The 27,540-nt window shown below is 46.7% G+C and overlaps 1 protein-coding gene across 7 annotated transcripts in view; it reads left to right on the top strand.

Annotated features, from left to right (window-relative positions):
- Window positions 1-24,494: 24,494 nt before the first annotated feature.
- LOC141055554 (alpha-actinin-1-like) overlaps window positions 24,495-27,540 on the top strand; it is a 132,403-nt gene continuing 129,357 nt past the window's right edge. For 4 of the 7 annotated variants that reach the window (XR_012221490.1, XM_073552178.1, XM_073552183.1 and 1 more), the window contains exon 1: window positions 25,057-25,136. The gene's annotated coding sequence lies outside the window, so the exon portion shown is untranslated. Of the gene's footprint in view, window positions 24,513-25,056; window positions 25,137-27,540 lie in introns of those variants that run through there. The other 3 variants (XR_012221491.1, XM_073552181.1, XM_073552180.1) reach the window with 2 other exon arrangements.

Raw genomic sequence — 27,540 nt, 5'->3', positions numbered from 1 at the left:
GTGAGGTGCGATTTGGAGACGAGACAATTAAGCTCCCCTTTAGTGATGTTGGAGAGTGAGGTTATAGGGTTTGGGCATTGGTCTGGTATACAAAGTGGTTGTGGTGGTTGAACGATGAAGACTTGCCTTGTTTGGTCAATCTTATTTTTGAAGTGTGTGGCAAAGTCCTCGGCAGAGATGAGGGAGGTTGGAGGGGGCAGTGGTGGGCGGAGGAGGGAGTTAAAAGTTTTGAATAACTGTTTGGGGTTGTAAGATAGGGAAGATACAAAGGTTGTGAAGTAGGCCTGTTTAGCAGAGGTGAGGGCAGATTTGAAAGCAAGTGTGGCCTGTTTGAATGCGATGAAGTCGTCTTGTGAATTTGTTTTCTTACAGCGCCGCTCTGCAATCCTGGACACTTGCCGGAGCTTTTTAGTGGTGTTATTGTGCCAGGGTTGTCTGTTGATACGTCGCATTCTGCCATGAACGAGAGGGACAACCGCATCAATAGCAGATGCGAGAGTGGCATTGTAGAAAGCAGTGCCAGTGTCGTGGAGTGAGGATATGGATGCCAGTGGTAGAATAGAGTCAGAGAGCGTGTGGGTGTCTAGGTGTGCAAGGTTTCTGCGGGGGTGCACGTGTTTCTGGATATGGGTGACAGGTGAGGAGTACAGGGATGAGAAAGTGAGTAGATGGTGGTCAGATATAGGGAGAGGGGAGGTGGTGAAGTTAGAAAGAGAGCAGAGGCGGGTGAAGACTAGGTCTAATGTGTGTCCGTCTGTGTGGGTGGGTGGCTGAGGAGGACCACTGAGTAAGTCCAAAGGATGAAGTAAGAGACAAGAGTTTGGAGGTTGCTGACTGAAGGGTATCAGTGACGATGTTTAAGTCACCCATGATGACAGTGGGGATGTCAGTTGAAAGGAAATGAAGAAGCCAGGTAGAGAATTGGTCAATGAAGGCAGTGGTCAGACCTGGAGGTCGGTATATGACAGCCACTTGGAGGTTGGAGGGAGAGTAGATGCGGACAGAATGGACTTCAAAAGAGGGGAGGGTAAGGGAGGGAAGAGGTGGGACTGGGTTAAAGGTGCAGTTGGAAGAAAGGAGAAGACCCACTCCTCTGCCATGTCAATTGCCAGGGTGTGGAGTGTGGGTGAAGTGGAGGCCGCCGTAACACAGCGCAGCAGGGGAGGCGGTGTCAGAGGGTGTCAGCCAGGTTTCTTTGAGGCCGAGGAAGGCAAGATTGTGAGAGAGAAAGACGTCATGAATCACATGGAGCTTATTGCAGATGGAACAGGCATTCCAAAGTGCTCCCGAGAGAGGGAGTAGGGGGTTGAGTGTCAATGGCACAGGTTTTAAGTTGGAAATATTGTGGTAGTTCTTATTGGAAAGGGAGCGGTAGGAAGGGGTAGTAATGGGGGGTATGAGCTGTGGGGGTCCAGGATTGGGAGATATGTCGCCAGCAGTGAGGAGAAGCAGAGAAAGGGAGAGCAGATGAGAGAAGGAGAGTGGGCAGCTTGTTTTAGGTTTTGTTTGGACAGGGTTGAGGAGCAGTTCAGCAGAGGAGGTCAGGTGGGGAGGAAAGAGGGAATGGGAGATCATTATTTGGTTAGAGGGTGCTGGGGTTTGGGGATAGCGAAGGAGAGTGAGGAATAATGGAGCAAACACTGTGAGGGCATATGTAAACATGGTGGAGGAGTAGGAGAGTTAATAGAAAAGCTAGATCCAAGTAAAAAAAGTGCTTACTCAGCAGACATACCCAAAAGAGATAGGTGTATAGTGAGGGGTCCTGACACCTGCCGTAACTAACTGCTGTAGTAATAACTGCATCTTCAATGTACGATACTTTTGCTGCAGTGATACTTATGCTGCAGGGAGACACACGTGCCTAACCCCGCACACGTGCCCCCCTAGAAAGCATCTGAATATACAGGACTGAGTGGAGGATCAGGTGAGAGAGATTGTGGGGACTGATTTGGGATAAATTACCAGTTGCCTAGCACACCAGGGGATGTTAGACGATCAAAGGCACAGGGCCTGGCTACATCCATATGCTAGTAACACCTTTCACCTGATAACATCTCTTCTTTGCCCAACATGAATACACAGCAGTAAGTATTGAGTTACGTGCAACATATCCAAAATGATGTCACATGTGGGTTTTTTCCTGTTTAGGCACATCAGGGGCTCTGCAAACGGAACATGACGCCAGCAGACCATCAAAGTCTGCATTCCAAAACGTCACAACTTCCCTTTTGAGCCCCAACGTGTGCCTAAACAGTTTTTTCCCACATGTGGGGTACCAGCGTACTCAGGACAAATTAGACAATGACTTTTGGAGTCCAATTTCTCCTGTTACCCTTGGGAAAATGAAAAATTGGGGACTAAAAGATCATTTATGTGGAAACAAAATTTTCATGCCCAGGCATTATAAGCTTTAGCGAAAAACTTGGGGGTTCAAAGTGCTCACCACACATCTAGATAAGTTCCTTAGGGGGTCTAGTTTCCAAAATGGGGTCACTTGTGGGGGGTTTCCACTGTTTAGGTACATCAGGGGCTCTCCAACCGGATCATGGTGTCCGATTTCAATTTCAGCCAATTTTAGGTTGAAAATGTCAAACGGCGCTCTTTCCCTTTCGAGCCTTGTCGTGTGCCCAAAAAGTGTTTTTCCCCAACATATGGGGTATCAGCGCACTCAGTAAAAATTGGACAACAACTTTTGGGGTCCAATTTCTCCTGTTACCCTTGGGAAAATAAAACAATTGTTGCTAAAAGATAATTTTTGTGACTAAAATGTTAAATGTTCATTTTTTCTTCCACGTTGCTTCTGCTCCTGTGAAACACCTGAAGGGTTAATAATCTTCTTGAATGTAGCTTTGAGTAACTTGAGGGGTGCAGTTTTTAGAATGGTGTCACTTTTGGGTATTTTCTGCTATATAGACCCCTCAAAGTGACTTTGAATGTGAGGTGGTCCCTAAAAAATGGTTTTGTAAATTTTGATGTAAAAATGAGAAATCGCTGGTCAAATTTTAACCCTTATAACTTGCTAATAAAAAAAAATTTTGTTTCCAAAATTGTGCTGATGTAAATTAGACATGTGGGAAATGTTCTTTAGTAACTTTTGTGTCACATATTTCTCTATTTTAAGGGCATAAAAATTCAAAGTTTGAAAATTGCAAAATTTTCAATTTTTTTTCCATATTTCCGTTTTATTCATAAATGAACAAAAGTTACAGCGAAGAAATTTTAACACTAAAGTGAAGTACAATATGTCACGAGAAAACAGTCTCAGAATCGCCTAGATCCGTTGAAGCGTTCCAGAGTTATGACCTCATAAAGGGACAGTGGTCAGAATTGTAAAAAATGGCCCGGTCATTAACGTGCAAACCACCATTGGGGGTTAACGGGTTAATGACTCACACTATTTTAGCAGCGTCACTTAATGGAGTAACAAGTTTCTCTTTCTTATTGGATGCTTATGACACACCTCTCTTCTGTGATTGGCTATGCATGACATTTATACCTACCTCTCTCCTTTTGGCGCCACCCCCTGACAAAGGCAGTGTGCCGAAACGTGCGTTTGGTAGAGCCCCCATCCAGGAGACCAGGAGCATTCTACTTAACTCTGTAAGTTACTTGGTATTTTTAGCATTTTGTACTGACTAATTGTTTTCATATACCTTTACTCCTGGCCGTTCATTGTGGAATGTGGATACACTGACACCCGGTAGTGTCCTTTTGCACTGTTGCACTTTACTATTTTGCCAATGATGATTCCTTGAAACACATGGCTTTTTTTGCACATTTGTTATATAGTCATTATTTGCACATTTGATATATAGTCATTACTTGATATTTTTTGTGCACTATACACATGTTGAGTCTGTGACACTATTTTTTTTTTAAACATTTCTTCACATTATTGCTCACTAAGATGTAATCCACATCTACTTGCCACATGTTAAACTGGATAACCGTACTCTTGTTGTAGCATACGGGTATTTGTCTTTTACCCTTTTTTACATGTGATTTAACATTATTTTTTAACCTGTTATACTTAATAAAAATTGATAATATTCTGAACTATTTTGGACTTTAGGTCGGCTCTTTTTCTGTGTTTTATGTTGGATTTTCCGATTGTCCATTAAGGTCCATTTCTTAGTAGTGCTGTGAATAAGGGGTATTTTAAGATAGAATATTTGTTATACTGCACCTTTATATAAATTACCGTATATACTCGTGTATAAGCCGATCCCCCCTAATTTTGCCACAAAGCCTGGGAAAACTTATTGACTTGCGTATAAGAATAGGGTGGAAAATTCAGCAACTACTGGTAAATTTCAAAAATAAAAATAGATACCAATAAAAGTAAAATTAATTGAGACATCAGTAGGATAAATGTTTTTGAATATCCATCTTAAATCAGGAGCCCCATATAATGCTCCATACAGTTCATGATGGTCTCCATACAAAATACACCCCATATAATGCTGCACAAAGGTTAATAATGCCCCCATAAGATGCTCCATAGAATAATATGCCCCATATAATGCTCCATAAAGTTTATGCCCCCATAAGAAGCTCCATAGATTATTCCCCCATAAGATGCTCCATAGATTATGCCCCATAAGATTCTCCATAGTTTATGCCCTCATAAGATGCTCCATAGATTATGCCCAAATAAGATGCTCCATAGATTATGCCCTCATAAAATGCTCCATAGATTATGCCCTCATATGCTGCCCCATAGATTATGCCCCCATATACTGCTCCATAGAATATGACCCCATATGCTGCTCCATAGAATATGCCTCCACATGCTGCCCCATAGGATATGCCCCCATATGCTGCTCCATAGAATATGCCCCCATATGCTGCTCCATATAATAAGCCTCCATATGCTGCCCCATAGAATATGCCCCCATATGCTGCCCCATAGAATATGCCCCCATATGCTGGCCCATAGAATATGCCCTGATATGCTGCCCCATAGAATATGCTCCCATATGCTGCCCCATAGAATATGCCCTCATATGCTGCTCCATAGAATATGCTCCCATATGCTGCTCCATAGACTATGCCCCATATGCTGCCCCACAGACTACGCTTCCATATGCTGCCCCATAGACTATGCCCCCAAATGCTGCCCCATAGGATGTTCCTATATGCTGTTCCTTAGAATATGCCCCATATGCTGTTCCATAGACTATGCCCCATATGTTGCTCCATATAATATGCCCCCATATGCTGCCCCATAGAATATGCCCCATATGCTGCCCCATAGGATATGCCCCCATATGCTGCCCCATAGGTTATGCCCCCATTTGCTTCTCCATAGAATATGCCCCCATTTGCTGCTCCATAGATTATGCCCCATATGCTGCCCCATGGGATATGTCGCAATATGCTGCCCCATAGGATATGGCCCCATATGCTGCCCCATAGGATAAGGCCCCATATGCTGCCCCATAGGATATGCCCCCATATGCTGCCCCATAGGATATTCCCCCTGCCCGCCTGCTTGTGCCTCAGCCGTGGTCGTCGGTCAGTGACAGCTGTGTCGCCTGCCATGCCTCAGCCGGGTTCGCTGGAGTCTTGCCCGTCTGTCAGTGCTGCAGCCCGATCAGCTAGCCAGTGCCCCAGCCGTGCCCTCTGTGCTCCCTTGCACTTCACGCTGTTTCCGCACTGTGCTCTGCGTGCTCTCTAAACCACGCGCAGGCCCTCGCCTGCCCATGGCATGCCTCCCCGTGCTTCTTTAAAAGTACATGCAGGCCTTGCCATGTCCCCTGTCGTGCCCTCTTGCACGCACAGGCCCTAACCCTGTCCTGGAACCCTGACCCGCGCAGGACTCTGCCTCGCCTGATCCTGGCGTGCCTCTCTGCACGCGCAGGACTTTGCCTTGTGACCTTGTGCCTTGGCGTGTCTGTACACATGCACTCTGTCTCGTACCTTGTGCCTGGGCGTGTCTCCACACACGCACCCTGTCTTGTTTTGTGAACCCTGGCGTGTCCCCTACACACGCACCTAGTCTTGAACCCTGGCGTGTCCCCTACACACGCACCTAGCCTTGAACCCTGGCATGTCCCCTACACACGCACCTAGCCTTGGACCTTGGCGTGTTCCCTAACACGCACCATGCCTGGATATCTGACGTGCCTCCTTGCCTGAACCCTGGTTTGCCTGCCGGATGCCCGGAACCTGCCGATCGCTGCCAGAGATCGTAAGCTGGATGACTGCGGCCTGATGTCCGGAGCTGATGTCCGCAGCCTGATGCCTTGATCATGTCGATCGTTGCCAGCGGTCCGGAGTCCGATGCCATTGTGCCTTTACCTAGGTGTGCCACCTGGCACGTACTGTGTTATGGACCTTGGTATGCCCACGCACGCACTTTGCACGTTTTGATTGTTCTCACGTTTTTACACTGAATGTGATTCTGAAGTTACCCTAATGAAGATACCTTGCACCTACGTCTTGTCTTGTCTTGCTTCTTGCTCGTCCTGTTGCCAGACACTCAATAGTGTCCCCTGAGCCGGCCGGCTGGTCCCAGCAGTCGTGGTGGCTCGCCCCCTTGGTCTTGCCCCTGACACTCCCTGTACAGGGGGTGGGTTCTCACTAGGTCAGCTCGCCCTAGGTGGGTGGGTACCACGGCCCAGAGGGTCCACGCTAAAAAGGAAAAGGGGCTCAGCAGAAGCTGAGTCCGTCACATTGATATTTAGTCATTATTTGCACATTTGATATATAGTCATTACTAGAGTTGAGTGAAACGGGTCGAAAAATTTCAAAAGTCGCCAACTTTTGGCAAAGTCGGGTTTCATGAAACGAAACCCGACCCTAGGATGAGGTCGGCCACGAGGTCGGCGCCAAAGTCGCGTTTCAAAAGTTTGTTTTGCGCTCTTTTTCAGCCAATCAGGATCCACGGACACGGTGGGCAACGTGATGACATAGGCAGGGGTCACCACCATCTTTCAGAAGGGCATGCAAGTGATTGGCTTGCTTTGGTGGGCATCACAAGGGTGCACGCCGACCGCCATCTTACTTCTGCCGATCTTAGCATAGGGAGAGGTTGCTGATTCTGTAGGGAGAGCGTTAGGCAGGGAAGAAGAAAAAAAAAATGCTTCTGCTGCTAGCGATTTTGCCTGTCCAACACACCAGTCACTGTGTGTGCAGAGCAAGGGGAGGCTATATTGTGGTGGATCAGCGGTGTTGGTTGTTAGGCTGCCTTCTAAGGCTTCCTGACACATGCATTGCTGTTTACCCCCTGCTCTGCAAACTGCTTTTTTAAAAGCAATCCCAATTTTTTTTTTTGTCCTGCTGAGGTATTGAGCGTACATTTTTTCACACCATACAGCGTCAGTGGGCCTCACACAATCCAAAAGTGTCCAGTGTCCACAAGTGTCTGCAGAAATTCAAAATCTCCCCTATCCTGTAGTCACTTTTTCACACCTGTGCCATCGAGCCTGTGACATAGCGCTCTGATATTCAGTGGGCCGCACACAATCCAAAAGTGTCCAGTGTCCACTAGTCTCTGCAGAAATTCAAAATCTCCCTTATCCTGTAGTCACTTTTTTCACACCTGTGCCATCGAGCCTGTGACATAGCGCTCTGATATTCAGTGGGCCTCACACAATCCAAGAGTGTCCACAAGTGTCTGCAGAAATTCAAAATCTCCCTTATCCTGTAGTCACTTTTTTCACACCTGTGCCATCAAGCCTGTGACATAGTGCTCTGATATTCAGTGGGCCTCACACAATCCAAAAGTGTCCAGTGTCCACTAGTGTCTGCAGAAATTCAAAATCTCCCTTATCCTGTAGTCACTTTTTTCACACCTGTGCCATCGAGCCTGTGACATAGCGCTCTGATATTCAGTGGGCCTCACACAATCGAAAAGTGTCCAGTGTCCACAAGTGTCTGCAGAAATTCAAAATCTCCCTTATCCTGTAGTCCCTTTTTTCACACCTGTGCCATCGAGCCTGTGACATAGCGCTCTGATATTCAGTGGGCCTCACACAATCCAAAAGTGTCCAGTGTCCACTAGTGTCTGCAGAAATTCAAAATCTCCCTTATCCTGTAGTCCCTTTTTTCACACCTGTGCCATTGAGCCTGTGACATAGCGCTCTGATATTCAGTGGGCTTCACACAATCCAAAAGTGTCCAGTGTCCACTAGTTTCTGCAGAAATTCAAAATCTCCCTTATCCTGTAGTCACTTTTTTCACACCTGTACCATCGAGCCTGTGACATAGCGCTCTGATATTCAGTGGGCCTCACACAATCCAAAAGTGTCCAGTGTCCACTAGTGTCTGCAGAAATTCAAAATCTTCCTTATCCTGTAGTCACTTTTTTCACACCTGTGCCATCGAGCCTGTGACATAGCGCTCTGATATTCAGTGGGCCTCACACAATCCAAAAGTGTCCAGTGTCCACAAGTGTCTGCAGAAATTCAAAATCTCCCTTATCCTGTAGTCACTTTTTTCACACCTGTGCCATCGAGCCTGTGACATAGCGCTCTGATATTCAGTGGGCCTCACACAATCCAAAAGTGTCCAGTGTCCACTAGTGTCTGCAGAAATTCAAAATCTCCCTTATCCTGTAGTCCCTTTTTTCACACCTGTGCCATCGAGCCTGTGACATAGCGCTCTGATATTCAGTGGGCCTCACACAATCCAAAAGTGTCCAGTGTCCACTAGTGTCTGCAGAAATTCAAAATCTCCCTTATCCTGTAGTCACTTTTTTCACACCTGTGCCATCGAGCCTGTGACATAGTGCTCTGATATTCAGTGGGCCTCACACAATCCAAAAGTGTCCAGTGTCCACAAGTGTCTGCAGAAATTCAAAATCTCCCTTATCCTGTAGTCACTTTTTTCACACCTGTGCCATCGAGCCTGTGACATAGCGCTCTGATATTCAGTGGGCCTCACACAATCGAAAAGTGTCCAGTGTCCACAAGTGTCTGCAGAAATTCAAAATCTCCCTTATCCTGTAGTCACTTTTTTCACACCTGTGCCATTGAGCCTGTGACATAGCGCTCTGATATTCAGTGGGCCTCACACAATCCAAAAGTGTCCAGTGTCCACTAGTGTCTGCAGAAATTCAAAATCTCCCTTATCCTGTAGTCACTTTTTTCACACCTGTGTCATTGAGCCTGTGACATAGCGCTCTGATATTCAGTGGGCTTCACACAATCCAAAAGTGTCCAGTGTCCACAAGTGTCTGCAGAAATTCAAAATCTCCCTTATCCTGTAGTCACTTTTTTCACACCTGTGCCATTGAGCCTGTTACATAGCGCTCTGATATTCAGTGGGCCTCACACAATCCAAAAGTGTCCAGTGTCCACAAGTGTCTGCAGAAATTCAAAATCTCCCTTATCCTGTAGTCACTTTTTTCACACCTGTGCCATCAAGCCTGTGACATAGCGCTCTGATATTCAGTGGGCCTCACACAATCCAAAAGTGTCCAGTGTCCACAAGTGTCTGCAGAAATTCAAAATCTCCCTTATCCTGTAGTCACTTTTTTCACACCTGTGCCATCAAGCCTGTGACATAGTGCTCTGATATTCAGTGGGCCTCACACAATCCAAAAGTGTCCAGTGTCCACTAGTGTCTGCAGAAATTCAAAATCTCCCTTATCCTGTAGTCACTTTTTTCACACCTGTGCCATCGAGCCTGTGACATAGCGCTCTGATATTCAGTGGGCCTCACACAATCGAAAAGTGTCCAGTGTCCACAAGTGTCTGCAGAAATTCAAAATCTCCCTTATCCTGTAGTCCCTTTTTTCACACCTGTGCCATCGAGCCTGTGACATAGCGCTCTGATATTCAGTGGGCCTCACACAATCCAAAAGTGTCCAGTGTCCACTAGTGTCTGCAGAAATTCAAAATCTCCCTTATCCTGTAGTCCCTTTTTTCACACCTGTGCCATTGAGCCTGTGACATAGCGCTCTGATATTCAGTGGGCTTCACACAATCCAAAAGTGTCCAGTGTCCACTAGTTTCTGCAGAAATTCAAAATCTCCCTTATCCTGTAGTCACTTTTTTCACACCTGTACCATCGAGCCTGTGACATAGCGCTCTGATATTCAGTGGGCCTCACACAATCCAAAAGTGTCCAGTGTCCACTAGTGTCTGCAGAAATTCAAAATCTTCCTTATCCTGTAGTCACTTTTTTCACACCTGTGCCATCGAGCCTGTGACATAGCGCTCTGATATTCAGTGGGCCTCACACAATCCAAAAGTGTCCAGTGTCCACAAGTGTCTGCAGAAATTCAAAATCTCCCTTATCCTGTAGTCACTTTTTTCACACCTGTGCCATCGAGCCTGTGACATAGCGCTCTGATATTCAGTGGGCCTCACACAATCCAAAAGTGTCCAGTGTCCACTAGTGTCTGCAGAAATTCAAAATCTCCCTTATCCTGTAGTCCCTTTTTTCACACCTGTGCCATCGAGCCTGTGACATAGCGCTCTGATATTCAGTGGGCCTCACACAATCCAAAAGTGTCCAGTGTCCACTAGTGTCTGCAGAAATTCAAAATCTCCCTTATCCTGTAGTCACTTTTTTCACACCTGTGCCATCGAGCCTGTGACATAGTGCTCTGATATTCAGTGGGCCTCACACAATCCAAAAGTGTCCAGTGTCCACAAGTGTCTGCAGAAATTCAAAATCTCCCTTATCCTGTAGTCACTTTTTTCACACCTGTGCCATCGAGCCTGTGACATAGCGCTCTGATATTCAGTGGGCCTCACACAATCGAAAAGTGTCCAGTGTCCACAAGTGTCTGCAGAAATTCAAAATCTCCCTTATCCTGTAGTCACTTTTTTCACACCTGTGCCATCGAGCCTGTGACATAGCGCTCTGATATTCAGTGGGCCTCACACAATCCAAAAGTGTCCAGTGTCCACTAGTGTCTGCAGAAATTCAAAATCTCCCTTATCCTGTAGTCACTTTTTTCACACCTGTGTCATTGAGCCTGTGACATAGCGCTCTGATATTCAGTGGGCTTCACACAATCCAAAAGTGTCCAGTGTCCACAAGTGTCTGCAGAAATTCAAAATCTCCCTTATCCTGTAGTCACTTTTTTCACACCTGTGCCATTGAGCCTGTTACATAGCGCTCTGATATTCAGTGGGCCTCACACAATCCAAAAGTGTCCAGTGTCCACAAGTGTCTGCAGAAATTCAAAATCTCCCTTATCCTGTAGTCACTTTTTTCACACCTGTGCCATCGAGCCTGTGACATAGCGCTCTGATATTCAGTGGGCCTCACACAATCCAAAAGTGTCCAGTGTCCACTAGTGTCTGCAGAAATTCAAAATCTCCCTTATCCTGTAGTCACTTTTTTCACACCTGTGTCATTGAGCCTGTGACATAGCGCTCTGATATTCAGTGGGCTTCACACAATCCAAAAGTGTCCAGTGTCCACAAGTGTCTGCAGAAATTCAAAATCTCCCTTATCCTGTAGTCACTTTTTTCACACCTGTGCCATTGAGCCTGTTACATAGCGCTCTGATATTCAGTGGGCCTCACACAATCCAAAAGTGTCCAGTGTCCACAAGTGTCTGCAGAAATTCAAAATCTCCCTTATCCTGTAGTCACTTTTTTCACACCTGTGCCATCAAGCCTGTGACATAGCGCTCTGATATTCAGTGGGCCTCACACAATCCAAAAGTGTCCAGTGTCCACAAGTGTCTGCAGAAATTCAAAATCTCCCTTATCCTGTAGTCACTTTTTTCACACCTGTGCCATCGAGCCTGTGACATAGCGCTCTGATATTCAGTGGGCCTCACACAATCGAAAAGTGTCCAGTGTCCACAAGTGTCTGCAGAAATTCAAAATCTCCCTTATCCTGTAGTCACTTTTTTCACACCTGTGCCATCGAGCCTGTGACATAGCGCTCTGATATTCAGTGGGCCTCACGCAATCCAAAAGTGTCCAGTGTCCACTAGTGTCTGCAGAAATTCAAAATCTTCCCTGTCCTATAGACACCTTGTACCTTGTTTTACATTACTATATAGTTTGTTGGATTTTGTCTACATTTCTACCAAAAATGAGGAAGGCTGGTGGAAGAGGCCGTGGAATTGGGCGGGGGTTGGCAGCTGGTAATGATGGTGTTGGTGGTGGATCTGATGGTAGTGGCAAAAGCAAAATAGGACCGAATGCAGGAGGTGTTGAGCCTGCGTCATCGTCTGGCTTCACAAGGCCTCGAAGGCTTAGTTTTCTAGGAGTTGGCAAACCGCTTTTAAAGCCAGAGCTTCAGGAAAAAGTTTTGTCTTACATTGCTGACTCAGCCTCCAGCTCTATCGCCTCCTCTTCTTCAGTTGTAAGAAATAAAAGCACTGAGTCGTCATTGGAGGCTCATGTTCATGAACCACACCTTTCCTTGTGTCCTTCACCCCAACCAAGATTGAAGGATGACGCAGGCCATACTACTGATTACTCCATGGAGCTGTTTTCACATACCATGCCTGGATTATCAAGTGAAATGGTGAATTACCCAGGCCAAGATGAATCTGACATGGAGTGCACTGATGCACAGCTGATGATAGATGATTCTGCTGGTACATTTACTCAGAGCACTACATTGTCCTTGCAGTGTACAGAGCCAGATTCTGACCCTGATGAGACTCAGGTGCCCCTTCCCGCACACTATACCACCATACACGGTGACACAGAGGAAGGTGCACATGACATTGAAGAGGAGGTAATGGATGACCCAGTTGTTGACCCAGATTGGCATCCATTGGGGGAAGAGGGTGCTGCTTCCAATAGCACAGATGAGGAGGAGCATCCACAGCAGACATCGACATCGCAACAGCTGTTATCTGGCAGGCCCGGAGCACTCCAAAGACAGGTTCCAAAAATCAAAAGAGTTGCTGGACAGCTTGTCCAGACGGTCAAAAGATCACAGCGTGCTAGGCCGCAAAATGTCTGCCAAAGTAGGAAGAGTGCAGTGTGGCACTTTTTTGAACAAAATCCTCATGATCAAGCCAAGGTTATCTGTAAGAAGTGCGCAAAGACCTTTAGCCGAGGGAAAAATCTGAAAAATTTGAATACCAGTTGCATGCTTAGACATTTAACCAGCATGCACTTGCAAGCGTGGACACAACACCAAACCTCAAGTGCCACATGTGCAACTGATCACAAAGAAGGTAGTCAACAACGCTACATTGTTTCCCCCACTGTAAGCCCACCGGTTAGCACAGCAGCAAATGTTGAGGTGTCGTTGCAAGGCCACAGCAGTCAGGGAATCCCACTGTTATATCAACGAAATACTGAATCTAGGCCATCAGAAAGAACACCAACTCCATCACCATCATCAACCCTCTCTCAGTCCGCCCTGTCCACCGCTACTTCCACCATATGCAGCTCTCAAGTCCAGCTCACCCTCCCAGACACTATGAGTAGGTCAAGAAAGTACTCAGTCTCTCATCCGCGTACACTGGGTTTGAACGCCCACATTGCCAAACTAATTTCGTTTGAGATGATGCCCTATCGGTTGGTGGAAAGCGCAGCTTTCCGCGAACTCATGGCCTATGCAGTACCACGCTATGACCTACCCAGTCGCCACTTCTTCTCTCGCAAAGCCATCCCAGCCCTCCACCATCATGTACAAGACCGCATTGTCCATGCACTCAAGCATCAGTGAGTGGAAAGGTGCACCTCACAACTGATGCATGGTCCAGTCGGCATGGCCAGGGCCGTTACGTGTCCATCACTGCGCACTGGGTTAATGTGGTGGATGCAGGGTCCACAGGGGACAGCGGTGGTGGGACAGTGCTGCCTAGCCCACGGTATAGGAAACAGTTGGCTGTAGGCGTTCGACCCTCCTCGTCCTCCTCCTCCTCCAGAAGCGAAAGCTCGTCCACAGAGCGCAGTCGTACGAGCACTCCATCTGCAGCTGCCACTGTTGCACACGAGGTGTCCCCCTATCGAGCAGCTATTGGAAAGCGTCAGCAGGCTGTGCTGCAGATGATGTGTTTGGGCGACAGACACACCGCCGAGGTGCTGGCCGAGTGCTTGAAGCGACAAACTGAGTCATGGCTGGGCAGTGTACATCTTGAGGCAGGCAAGGTAGTTAGTGATAACGGTCGTAATTTTGTGGCAGCCATAGCCCTTTCAAAACTCAGCCACATACCTTGCTTGGCTCACACCTTGAACCTGGTGGTGCAGTGCTTCCTCAAAAATTATCCGGAGTTAACAGCCCTGCTCCAGAAGGTGCGAAGACTGTGCACGCACATCCGCCGGTCGCCTGTACACTCCGTTCGTATGCAGAAGCTGCAGCGATTGCTCCACCTTCCCAACCACCGCCTCATTATCGACATTGCAACAAGGTGGAACTCCACCTTGCACATGGTGGAGCGGCTGTGCGAGCAGAGGCAGGCCATAATGCATTTGTGGGAGGATACACGGCCAGGCACTTTGAGAGCAGACATGGAGTTGACAGGTGTGCAGTGGTCGAAGCTGAAAAACCTCTGTAAAGTCCTTCAGTGTTTTGAGGAATGCACACGGCTGGTAAGTGCAGACGACGCCATCCTAAGCATGAGCATCCCACTTATGCGTCTGCTCATGCAAACTTTGACGCACCTTAAGGAGCAGGCGTCTGCAGCCAATGTTGATGAGGAGGAAGAGGAGGAGGGAATCCTTGATGACATTCAGCCATTGTCTGCTCAGGGACCTCTCCTGGACGAGGTGGAGGAAGAAGAGGAGGAGGAGAATGATTGATTACTTAGGGGAGGAGGATGCATCTCGTGGGGCAAGTGAAAATGTTGGCGTGGCAAGGTCTGGTACAGTGTTTGTGCGTGACTGGAGGGATGTAGATTTGCCAGAAAGTGCTCCTCCAACCAGCACTCGCAGTGCATCATTGACACCGGGAACATTGGCCCACATGTCAGATTATGCCTTGCAGATCCTAAAAAGGGACCCCCGCATTGCCAAAATGATGAACGATGACGAATACTGGTTGGCCAGCATCCTGGATCCACGCTATAAAGGCAAATTACAAAACATCATGCCACAGGAGAACCTTGACCTAATATTGGCTAATAAACAAGCAACGCTGGTAAATCGGTTGCTTGAGGCATTCCCAGCACACAGCAGCGGTGATGGTTCTCACACGAGCCGTACGGGCCGGGGGCAGCTTGGCAGAGGTGTTCATGGTGCACACAGCAGAAGTGGCGTTGGAGACAGGGGTTTCATGACAATGTTGTGGACTGATTTTTCACGGACCGCTCACACAACTGGTAATACTGCATCGATGGAAAGTGACAGGAGACAGCAGTTGTCAACTATGGTTACAAACTACTTTTCCTCCCATATCGATGCTCTCCCACACAGGTCATTCCCCTTTGACTATTGGGCCGCTAAACTGGACACCTGGCCTGAATTGGCACAATATGCCTTACAGGAGCTCGCTTGCCCAGCTGCAAGTGTGCTATCGGAAAGAGTCTTCAGTGCAGCTGGATCAATCCTGACAGAAAAATGGACCCGTCTGTCAACCCAAAATGTGGATGATCTAACCTTCATTAAAATGAACCATGCATGGGTTTCCAAGGATTTTGTCCCACCTTCCCCCAATGACACATAGGGTGACAGAAAAATGGCTTGCTTTGGTCCACCTCTTCCTGGGACTTGACCTATTTCGCCTTTTGCATCAGCTGAATGTCCAACAACAACATATGCCACTTTCTAAAACTCCCTAACTGTGCTGCCTCCCCCCCCCATGGCCGGGGTCACCACCTAGCGCACGACACCGTGCGAGTGCCGTTGCCCTGGACAGGTGGGTAGGCCGACTCTTGGGCGCGGGCACTGGCACAGGGTCCCTCATAGTGCAATCAAGTGTCTCTGACGGTGGTGGTGCACACCCACCGTCAGACACACCGCCGTACTATGAGGGGCCCAGTGCCAGTACCGACGCCCACGAGTGGGCCCCCCTTGCTTGGACAGGGCCCCAGCATTTGCAATCTTTACCTCTCCCTGCTCCTCCGCTGTGTAGTCTGGGCCATCAAATCCATACTGTGCCTGACACCGTCTGAGCCTGCCTCCTGATGTATAGACATATATTTTGAATGTGTACGCTATCCATACATGTTATCCGGGGATACGGTACCCTTTCTCACCTTTGTGCAATCACGTGCAAGCCATACTGGGCCTAACACCGTCTGAGCCTGCCTCCTGATGTATAGACATATATTTTGAATGTGTACGCTATCCATACATGTTATCCGGGGATACGGTACCCTTTCTCACCTTTGTGCAATCACGTGCAAGCCATACTGGGCGTGAGAACGGCTGGCGAGCTGTTAAGCAAGCTACAGCACCTGTGGTTTGCACACGTAAGTTTTTCATTTTTTCAGAAATGACGGTTAGGCCTAATTCCGGAACTGCGGTTGACCTGCACTTACTGGGAAATCATCGTAATAATTGTAATCAGTGATCCCCATCACTAACGTTGTTCAGCGGGTTATCTGCACCTGTAAGCGACAAACGCTGGCCTTTTCAGTCTAGCGCACATGCAGCCACGGACATGTAAGGGCATGACACACCAGTTATTGGCCAATCTCATGTGCCAGAGCCTCACGTGTCCCTCTAGTAAGCCGGACTCGGACCACGGGGCATGACGGAGTCTCGTTCGTTAACGGAATTAAGCTTGCAATGTGTGCATCTGTTCTGTAGCTGGCATGGTTGAGGTTTCCCAGGTGGAGTCGAATTTAACCGTAGGCTCCACTCCTGGTGGTGCCCTTCTGGACATTCCTTTAAGGTTCAGCTTTGCAACCATACTGCCCACGTAAAACAAACACTTTGCCTTCATGAACGCTGTTTGGAGGGTCATGACTCGTGGGAATAACGCCGCCCAATCAGTTAACCTGCTAGAGAGATCCTTCGTTGCTCCCAAGCATGACATCACACTCCCTAGGAGGAAGGTAATGCCACTGTGGCGACCGTACTCCTGGGGGCGACACAAGTGCACTGATGCCCAGCCACTGCCCGATGAATCTGCTGGTACATTGACCCAGACCACTACATTCCCCTCGCACGCTACACGGCCTGAATCTGACCCTGATGAAACTCAGGTTACCCTTCCCATATACAGTTCCATCTTACACGATGACAAAGAGGAAGCTGCAGATGAAAGTGCAGGTTCGGCCCACCCACCATCAGACACACCACCGTACTATCAGGGGCCCTGTGCCAGTGCCGTCGCCAACGAGTGGGCCCCCCCTGCTTGCTCAGGATCACAGCACTTGCAAGGTTGAAATACTGTGCAGTGAGATGGAAGATGGGGACGACGAGGAGTCCAGACTAGTACAGGGATTCCCTGGTGAGGAGACTTATTTGATTGTTTTCAATGTTGGGACAGAAATTTTTGGGGAGCACTATACTCTGGAGAATGATAGATGGGGCCCACCATACACTGGAACATTCCAAAGGTGGACATCAGACACTGGAGCAGCATTTACAGGGCCCATTATACACTAGAGCATTAGAAATGGGGCCCATTATGTTTGAAGCATTATTTGGGCCCATAAGACAGTGGAGCTTCATCCATGGGGACCAACATATACTGTAGCATTATGTGGAACTCATCATATACTGTTTCAAACATTATATGGGACCAATGATTCTGTATGGAGAAATAGATGGGCCTCGTCATGAGATGTAAAAAGTGAAGTATTTTTCATTGTACTATACCGCTATTTCTCTGCCGTATCGGAGCATGATGAGTTGTGGTATGTGTTAAAGGGGCGCTCTTTCGCCCAGGGCACACGAAAACCTGGAGCCAGCCATACCCCCCCACAACTTTAGCCAAATATCCCCCATTTTTCAGTGCGTAACTTGTATTAGGAAGTTAATTAAGGTTGACAAGCTTAAGTAAGAAGAATTGATGCTTTTGGCATTCAAATGGGCACTGTAGGTGTGCTTCCTGTCCACCTCTCACTGCCGACTTTTATTCCCCATTGACTTACATTGGGTTTCGTGTTTCGGGACGACCCCGACCTTTCCATATAATCGGCCGATCTTGCTCGACCCGACTTTTGGAAAAGTCGGGTTTCACGAAACGAAACTCGACCCTAAAAAAACAAAAGTCGCTCAACTTTAGTCATTACTTGATTTTTTTTTCTGCACTATACACATGTTGAGTCTGTGACACTATTTTTTTTTTAAACATTTCTTCACATTATTGCTCACTAAGATGTAATCCACATCTACTTGCCACATGTTAAACTGGATATCCTCGCTCTTGTTGTAGCATTCGGGTATTTGTCTTTTACTCTTTTTTTACATGTGATCTTACATTATTTTTAACCTGTTATACTTAACAAAAATTGATAATATTCTGAACTATTTTGGACTTTTGGTCGGGTCTTTTTCTGTGTTTTATGTTGATTTTCCGATTGTCCATTTTATCCATTAAGGTCCATTTCTTAGTAGTGCTGTCAATAAGGTATATTTTAAGATAGAATATTTGATATACTGCACCTTTATATAAATTACTGCATGTACTCGTGTATAAGCCGACCCACTTAATTTTGCTACGAAAAACTGCGAAAACTTAATGACTCGCGCATAAGCCTAGGGTGGAAAATTCAGCAGCTACTGGTAAATTTCAAAAATAAAAATAGATAGCAATAAAAGTAAAATTAATTGAGACATCAGAAGGTTAAATGTTTTTGAATATTCATATTGAATCAGGAGCCCCATATAATGCTCCATACAGTTCATGATGGTCCGCATAAGATACTACATACGAAATACACCCCACATAATGTTGTACAAAGGTTAATAATGCCCCCATATGATGCTCCATAGATTATGCCCCCATAAGATGCTCCATAGATTATTCACCCATAAAATGCTCCATAGATTAATCGCCCTTAAGATGATCCATAGATTATGCCCCAGTAAGATGCTCCATAGATTATGCCCCCATATGCTGCCCCATAGAACATGCCCCCATATGCTGCCCCGTAGAATATGCCCCCATATGCTGCCCCATAGAATATGCCCCCATATGCTGCCCCATAGAATATGCCACCATATGCTGCTCCATAGAATATGACCCATATGCTGCTCCATAGACTATGCCCCCGTATGCTGCCCCATAAAATATGCCCCATATGCTGCCCTATAGGATATGCCCCCATATGTTGCTCCATAGAATATTTCCCCATATGCTGCCCCATATAGTATGCCCGATATGCTGCCCCATAGAACATGCCCCCATATGCTGCCCCATAGAACATGCACCCATATGCTGCCCCATAGAATATGCCCCCATATGCTGCTCCATAGAATATGCTGCCATATGCTGCTCCATATACTATTCCCCCATGTGCTGCCCCATAGGATATGCCCCATATGCTGCCCCATAGGATATGCCCCATATGCTGCTCCATGGACTATGCTCCCATATGCTGCTACATAGAATATGCACCCATATGCTGCTGCATAGAATATGCTGCCATATACTGCCCCATATGCTGACCCAAAGAATATACCCCCAAATGCTGCCCTTTGGAATATGCCGCCATATGCTGCTCCATAGAATATGCCCCCATATACTGCTCCATAGAATATGCCCCATATGCTGCTGCATAGACGATACCTCCATATGCTGCCCCATAGACTATGCCCCCATATGCTGCACCATAGGATATGCCCCCATATGCTGCACCATAGGATATGCCCCCATATGCTGCTCCATAGAATAATATGCCCCCATATGCTGCTCCATAGAATAATATGCCCCCATATGCTGCTCCATAGAATAATATGCCCCCATATGCTGCTCCATAGAATAATATGCCCCCATATGCTGCTCCATAGAATAATATGCCCCCATAAGATGCTCCATAGAATAATATGCCCCATATAATGCTGCATAAAGGTTATGATCCACTAAGATGCTCCATAGATTATGCCCTCATAAGATGCTCCATAGATTATTCACCCATAAAATGCTCCATAGATTATTCCCCCATAAGATGCTCCATAGATTATGCCCCAGTAAGATGCTCCATAGATTATGCCCTCATCTGCTGCTCCATAGAATATGCCCCATATGCTGCTCCATAGACTATGCCCCCGTATGCTGCCCCATAAAATATGCCCCATATGCTGCCCTATAGGATATGCCCACATATGTTGCTCCATAGAATATTTCCCCAAATGCTGCCCCATATAATATGCCCCATATGCTGCTCCAGGGACTATGCCCCCATATGCTGCCCCATAGAACATGCGCCCATATGCTGTCCCATAGAACATGCGCCCATATGCTGCCCCATAGAATATGCCCCCATGTGCTGCCCCATAGGATATGCCCCATGTGCTGCCCCATAGGATATGCCCCATATGCTGCCCCATAGGATATGCCCCATATGCTGCTTCATAGAATATGTCCCCATATGCTGCCCCATTGAATAAGCACCCATATGCTGCCACATAGAATATGCTCCATATGCTGCTGCATAGAATATGCTGCCATATACTGCCCAATATGCTGACCCAAAGAATATACCCCAAAATGCTGCCCCTTGGAATATGCCCCCATATGCTGCTCCATAGAATATGCCTCCATATACTGCTCCATAGAATATGTCCCCATATGCTGCCCCAATAAGATGCTCCATAGATTATGCCCTCATATGCTGTCCCATAGAATATGCCCCCATATGCTGCTCCATAGAATATGCCCCCATATGCTGCCCCATAGAATATACCCCATATGCTGCTCCATAAACTATGCCTCCATAAGCTGCCTCCATATGCTGCTCCATAGAATATTCCCCCATATGCTGCCCCCATATGATGGTCCATAGATTATGCCCCAATAAGATGCTGCATAGATTATGCCCCCTTAAAATGCTCCAAAGATTATGCCCCCATAGGCAGCTCCATAGAATATGCCCCCATATGCTACCCCATAGACTATGCCCCCATATGCTACCCCATAGAATATGCCCCCATATGCTACCCCATAGAATATGCCCCCATATGCTGCCCCATAGAATATGCCCCCATATGCTGCCCCATAGAATATGCCCCCATTTGCTGCTCCATAGACTATGCCCCCATATGCTGCCCCATAGAATATGCCCCCATTTGCTGCCCCATAGAATATGCCCCCATATGCTGCTCCATAGAATATGCCGCCATATGCTGCCCCCATAGGCAGCTCCATAGAATATGCCCCCATATGCTACCCCATAGAATATGCCCTCATATACTACCCCATAGAATATGCCCCCATATGCTTCCCCATAGAATATGCCCCCATATGCTGCTCCATAGAATATGCCGCCATATGCTGCCCCCATAAGATGCTCCATAGATTATGCCTCAATAAGATGCTCCATAGATTATTCCCCTATAAAAAGCTCCATAGATTATTCCCGATATGATGCTCCATAGATTATGCCCTCATATGCTGCTCCATAGATTATGCCCCCATATGCTGCTCCATAGATTATGCCCCCATATTCTGCCCCATAGAATATGACCCCATATGCTGCTCCATAGAATATGCCACATATGCTGCCCCATAGACTATGCCGCCCCATAGAATATGCCCCCATATGCTGCTCCATAGAATGTGCACCCATATGCTGCCCCATAGAATATGCCTATAACACACCTCTCTTCTGTGATTGGTTATGCATGACATTTATACCTAATTCTCTCCTTTTGGCACCACCCCCTGACAAAGGCAGTGTGACAAAACATGCATTAGGTAGGGCGCCCATCCAGGAGACCAGGAGCATTCTACTTTACTCTGTAAGTTACTTGGTATTGTGAGCATTTTGTACTGACTAATTGTTTTCATATACCTTTACTCCTGTCGGTTCATTTTGTGATGTGAATAGACTGACACCCGGTAGAGTCTCTTTGCACTGTTGCACTTTACTATTTTGCCCATGATGATTCCTTGTAACATATGGCTTTTTTTTTGCACATTTGATATATAGTCATTATTTGCACATTTGATAGTCATTACTTGATTTTTTTCTGCACTATTCACATGTTGAGTCTGTGACACTATTTTTTAATAACATGCCCCCATATGCTGTCCCATAGACTATGCCCCCATATGCTGCTCCATAGAATATGCCGCCATATGCTGCCCCCATAGGCAGCTCCATAGAACATGCCCCCATATGCTACCCCATAGAATATGCCCCCATATGATACCCCATAGAATATGCCCCAATATGATACCCCATAGAATATGACCCCATATGCTGCCCCATAGAATATGCCCCCATATGCCGCCCCATAGAATATGCCCCCATATGCTGCCCCACAGAATATGCCCCCATATCCTGCTCCATAGAATATGCTCCCACATGCTGCTCCATAGACTATGCCCCCATATGCTGCCCCATAGAATATGCCCCCATATGCTGCCCCATAGAATATGCCCCCATATGCTGCTCCATAGAATATGCCGCCATATGCTGCCCCCATAGGCAGCTCCATAGAACATGCCCCCATATGCTACCCCATAGAATATGCCCCCATATGATACCCCATAGAATATGCCCCCATATGCTGCCCCATAGAATATGCCCCCATATGCTGCCCCATAGAATATGCCCCCATTTGCTGCTCCATAGACTATGCCCCCATATGCTGCCCCATAGAATATGCCCCCATTTGCTGCCCCATAGAATATGCCCCCATATGCTGCTCCATAGAATATGCCGCCATATGCTGCCCCCATAGGCAGCTCCATAGAATATGCCCCCATATGCTACCCCATAGAATATGCCCTCATATACTACCCCATAGAATATGCCCCCATATGCTTCCCCTTAGAATATGCCCCCATATGCTGCTCCATAGAATATGCCGCCATATGCTGCCCCCATAAGATGCTCCATAGATTATGCCCCAATAAGATGCTCCATAGATTATTCCCCTATAAAAAGCTCCATAGATTATTCCCGATATGATGCTCCATAGATTATGCCCTCATATGCTGCTCCATAGATTATGCCCCCATATGCTGCTCCATAGATTATGCCCCCATATTCTGCCCCATAGAATATGACCCCATATGCTGCTCCATAGAATATGCCACATATGCTGCCCCATAGACTATGCCGCCCCATAGAATATGCCCCCATATGCTGCTCCATAGAATGTGCACCCATATGCTGCCCCATAGAATATGCCTATAACACACCTCTCTTCTGTGATTGGTTATGCATGACATTTATACCTAATTCTCTCCTTTTGGCACCACCCCCTGACAAAGGCAGTGTGACAAAACATGCATTAGGTAGGGCGCCCATCCAGGAGACCAGGAGCATTCTACTTTACTCTGTAAGTTACTTGGTATTGTTAGCATTTTGTACTGACTAATTGTTTTCATATACCTTTACTCCTGTCGGTTCATTTTGTGATGTGAATAGACTGACACCCGGTAGAGTCTCTTTGCACTGTTGCACTTTACTATTTTGCCCATGTTGATTCCTTGTAACATATGGCTTTTTTTTTGCACATTTGATATATAGTCATTATTTGCACATTTGATAGTCATTACTTGATTTTTTTCTGCACTATTCACATGTTGAGTCTGTGACACTATTTTTTAATAACATGCCCCCATATGCTGTCCCATAGACTATGCCCCCATATGCTGCTCCATAGAATATGCCGCCATATGCTGCCCCCATAGGCAGCTCCATAGAACATGCCCCCATATGCTACCCCATAGAATATGCCCCCATATGATACCCCATAGAATATGCCCCAATTTGATACTCCATAGAATATGACCCCATATGCTGCCCCATAGAATATGCCCCCATATGCCGCCCCATAGAATATGCCCCCATATGCTGCCCCACAGAATATGCCCCCATATCCTGCTCCATAGAATATGCTCCCACATGCTGCTCCATAGACTATGCCCCCATATGCTGCCCCATAGAATATGCCCCCATATGCTGCCCCATAGAATATGCCCCCATATGCTGCTCCATAGAATATGCCGCCATATGCTGCCCCCATAGGCAGCTCCATAGAACATGCCCCCATATGCTACCCCATAGAATATGCCCCCATATGATACCCCATAGAATATGCCCCCATATGCTACCCCATAGAATATGCCCCATATGCTGCCCCATAGAATATGCCCCCATATGCTGCTCCATAGAATATGCCGCCATATGCTGCCCCCATAAGATGCTCCATAGATTATGCCCCAATAAGATGCTCCATAGATTAAGCCCATATAAAAAGCTCCATAGATTATTCCCGATATGATGCTCCATAGATTATGCCCTCATATGCTGCTCCATAGATTATGCCCCCATATTCTGCCCCATAGAATATGACCCCATATGCTGCTCCATAGAATGTGCACCCATATGCTGCCCCATAGAATATGCCTATAACACACCTCTTTTCTGTGATTGGTTATGCATGACATTTATACCTACTTCTCTCCTTTTGGCACCACCCCCTGACAAAGGCAGTGTGACAAAACATGCATTAGGTAGGGCGCCCATCCAGGAGACCAGGAGCATTCTACTTTACTCTGTAAGTTACTTGGTATTGTTAGCATTTTGTACTGACTAATTGTTTTCATATACCTTTACTCCTGTCGGTTCATTTTGTGATGTGGATAGACTGACACCCGGTAGAGTCTCTTTGCACTGTTGCACTTTACTATTTTGCCCATGATGATTCCTTGTAACATATGGCTTTTTTTGCACATTTGATATATAGTCATTATTTGCACATTTGATAGTCATTACTTGATTTTTTTCTGCACTATTCACATGTTGAGTCTGTGACACTATTTTTTAATAACATGCCCCCATATGCTGCTCCATAGACTATGACCCCATATTCTGCCCCATAGATTAAGACCCCATATGCTGCTCCATAGAATATGCCACATGTGCTGCCCCATAGACTATGCCGCCCCATAGACTATGCCACCCCATAGAATATGCCCCCATATGCTTCTCCATAGAATGTGCACCCATATGCTGCCCCATAGAATATGCCTATAACACACCTCTCTTCTGTGATTGGTTATGCATGACATTTATACCTACTTCACTCCTTTTGGCACCACCCCCTGACAAAGGCAGTGTGCCAAAACATGCGTTAGGTAGGGCGCCCATCCAGGAGACCAGGAGCATTCTACTTTACTCTGTAAGTTACTTGGTATTGTTAGCATTTTGTACTGACTAATTGTTTTCATATACCTTTACTCCTGGCGGTTTATTTTGTGATGTGGATAGACTGACACCCGGTAGAGTCTCTTTGCACTGTTGCACTTTACTATTTTGCCAATGATGATTCCTTGTAACATATGGCTTTTTTTTGCACATTTGATATATAGTCATTATTTGCACATTTGATAGTCATTACTTGATTTTTTTCTGCACTATTCACATGTTGAGTCTGTGACACTATTTTTTAATAACATGCCCCCATATGCTGCTCCATAGACTATGACCCCATATGCTGCCCCATAAAATATGCCCCCATATGCTGCCTAATAGAATACGCCCCCATAGACTATGCCCCTAAATTCTGCTCCATAGAATATGCCCCCATTTGCTGCTCTATAGAATATGCCCCCATTTGTTGCTCCATAGAACATGCCCCATATGCTGCTCCATAGGATATGCCCCCATATGCTGCCCCATAGGATATGCCCCCATACGCTGCCCCATAGGATATGCCCCCATATGCTGCTCCATGGAATATGCCCTCATATGCTGCCCCATAGTATATGCCCCATATGCTGCTCCATAGACTATGCTCCCATATGCTTCCACACAGAATATGCCCCTATATGCTGACCAATAGACTATGCACCCTTAGGCTGCCCCATATGATATGTCCCCATATGCTGCCCCATAAAATATTCCCCCATATGCTGCTCCATAGAATATGCCCCCATTTGCTGCTCCATAGAATATGCCTCCATTTGCTGCTCCTTAGAATATGCCTCCATATGCTTCCCCATAGAATATGCCACCCCATAAGATGCTCCATATATTATGACCGATATGATGCTCCTTAGAATATGCCCTCATTTGCTGCTCCATAGATTATGCCCCCATATGCTGCTCTTTACAGATTATGCCCCCATATGCTTCCCCATATAATATGACCACATATGCTGCTCCGTAGAATATGCCCCAATATGCTGCTCCATAGAATATGCCCCCATATGCTGCTCTTAAAATTATGCCCCATATGCTGCTTCTTAGGATATGCCCCCATATGCTGCCCCATAGAATATGCCCCCATATGCTGTCCCATAGAATATGCCCCAATATGCTGCTCCACAGAATATGCCCCATATGATGCTCCATAGACTATGCCCCATATGCTACTCCATAGACTATGCCCCCATATGCTGCTCCATAGAATATGCTGCCCCCATAAGATGCTCCATAGATTATGCTCCCATAAAATGCTCCATAGATTATGCCCGATATAATGCTCCATAGATTATGCCCTCATATGCTGCTCCATAGATTATGCCCCCATTTGCTGCTCCATAGATTATGCCCCCATATGATGAACCATAGAATATCACCCCATATGCTGGTCCTTAGAATATCGCCCCATATGCTGCTCCTTAGAATATCGCTCCATATGCCGCTCCTTAGAATATCGCTCCATATGCTGCTCCATAGAATATGCCCCATATGCTGCTCCATAGACTTTGCCCCCATATGTTGCCCCGCAGAATATGCCCCCATATGCTGCTCCATAGACTATGCCCCCTTAGGCTGCCCCATGTGCTGCCCTTAAGAATATGCTCCCATATGCTGCTCCATAGAAAATGCCCCCATATGCTGCTCCATAGAATATGCCCCCATATGCTGCCTCATAGAATCAGCCCCATATTCTGCCCCATAGACTATGCGCCATATGCTGGCCCATAGAATATGCCCCCATATACTGCCCCAAAGACTATGCCCCCATATGCTGCTCCATAGAATAAGACCCCATATGCTGCTCCATAGAATATGACCCCATTTGCTGCTCCATAGAATATGCCCTCATATGCTGCTCCATAAAATATGCCCCCATATGCAGCTCCATGGAATATGCCCCTTATTCTGCCCCATAGGATATGCCCCACAGAATATGCCCCCATATACTGCCCCATAGAATATGCCCCCATTTGCTGCTCCATAGAATATGCCCCCATTTGCTGCTCCATAGAATATGCCCCCATTTGATGCTCCATAGAATATGCCCCCATATGCTGCTCCATAGATTATGCCCCATATGCTACTCCATAGGAAATGCCCCCATATGCTGCCCCATAGGATATGCCCCCATATGCTGCTCCACAGAATATGCCCTCATATGCTGTCCCATAGTATATGCCCCATATGCTGCTCCATAGACTATGCCCCCATATGCTGCCTCACAGAATATGCCCCCATATGCTGCTCCATAGAATATGCCCCCTTATGCTGCCCCATAGAATAAGCCCCGATATGCTGCTCCATAGAATATGCCCCCATATGCTGCCCCATAGGTTATGCCCCCATATGCTGCCCCATAGAATCTGCCCCCCATATGC

The sequence above is a fragment of the Dendrobates tinctorius genome, unplaced genomic scaffold, assembly GCF_039654945.1.
Source record: "Dendrobates tinctorius isolate UK_male_01 unplaced genomic scaffold, ASM3965494v1 ptg000186l, whole genome shotgun sequence".
Taxonomy (NCBI): Eukaryota; Metazoa; Chordata; class Amphibia; order Anura; family Dendrobatidae; genus Dendrobates; species Dendrobates tinctorius.
The sequence above is the reverse complement of the archived record's forward strand: the minus strand, read 5'-3'. Positions and strand labels throughout refer to the sequence as shown.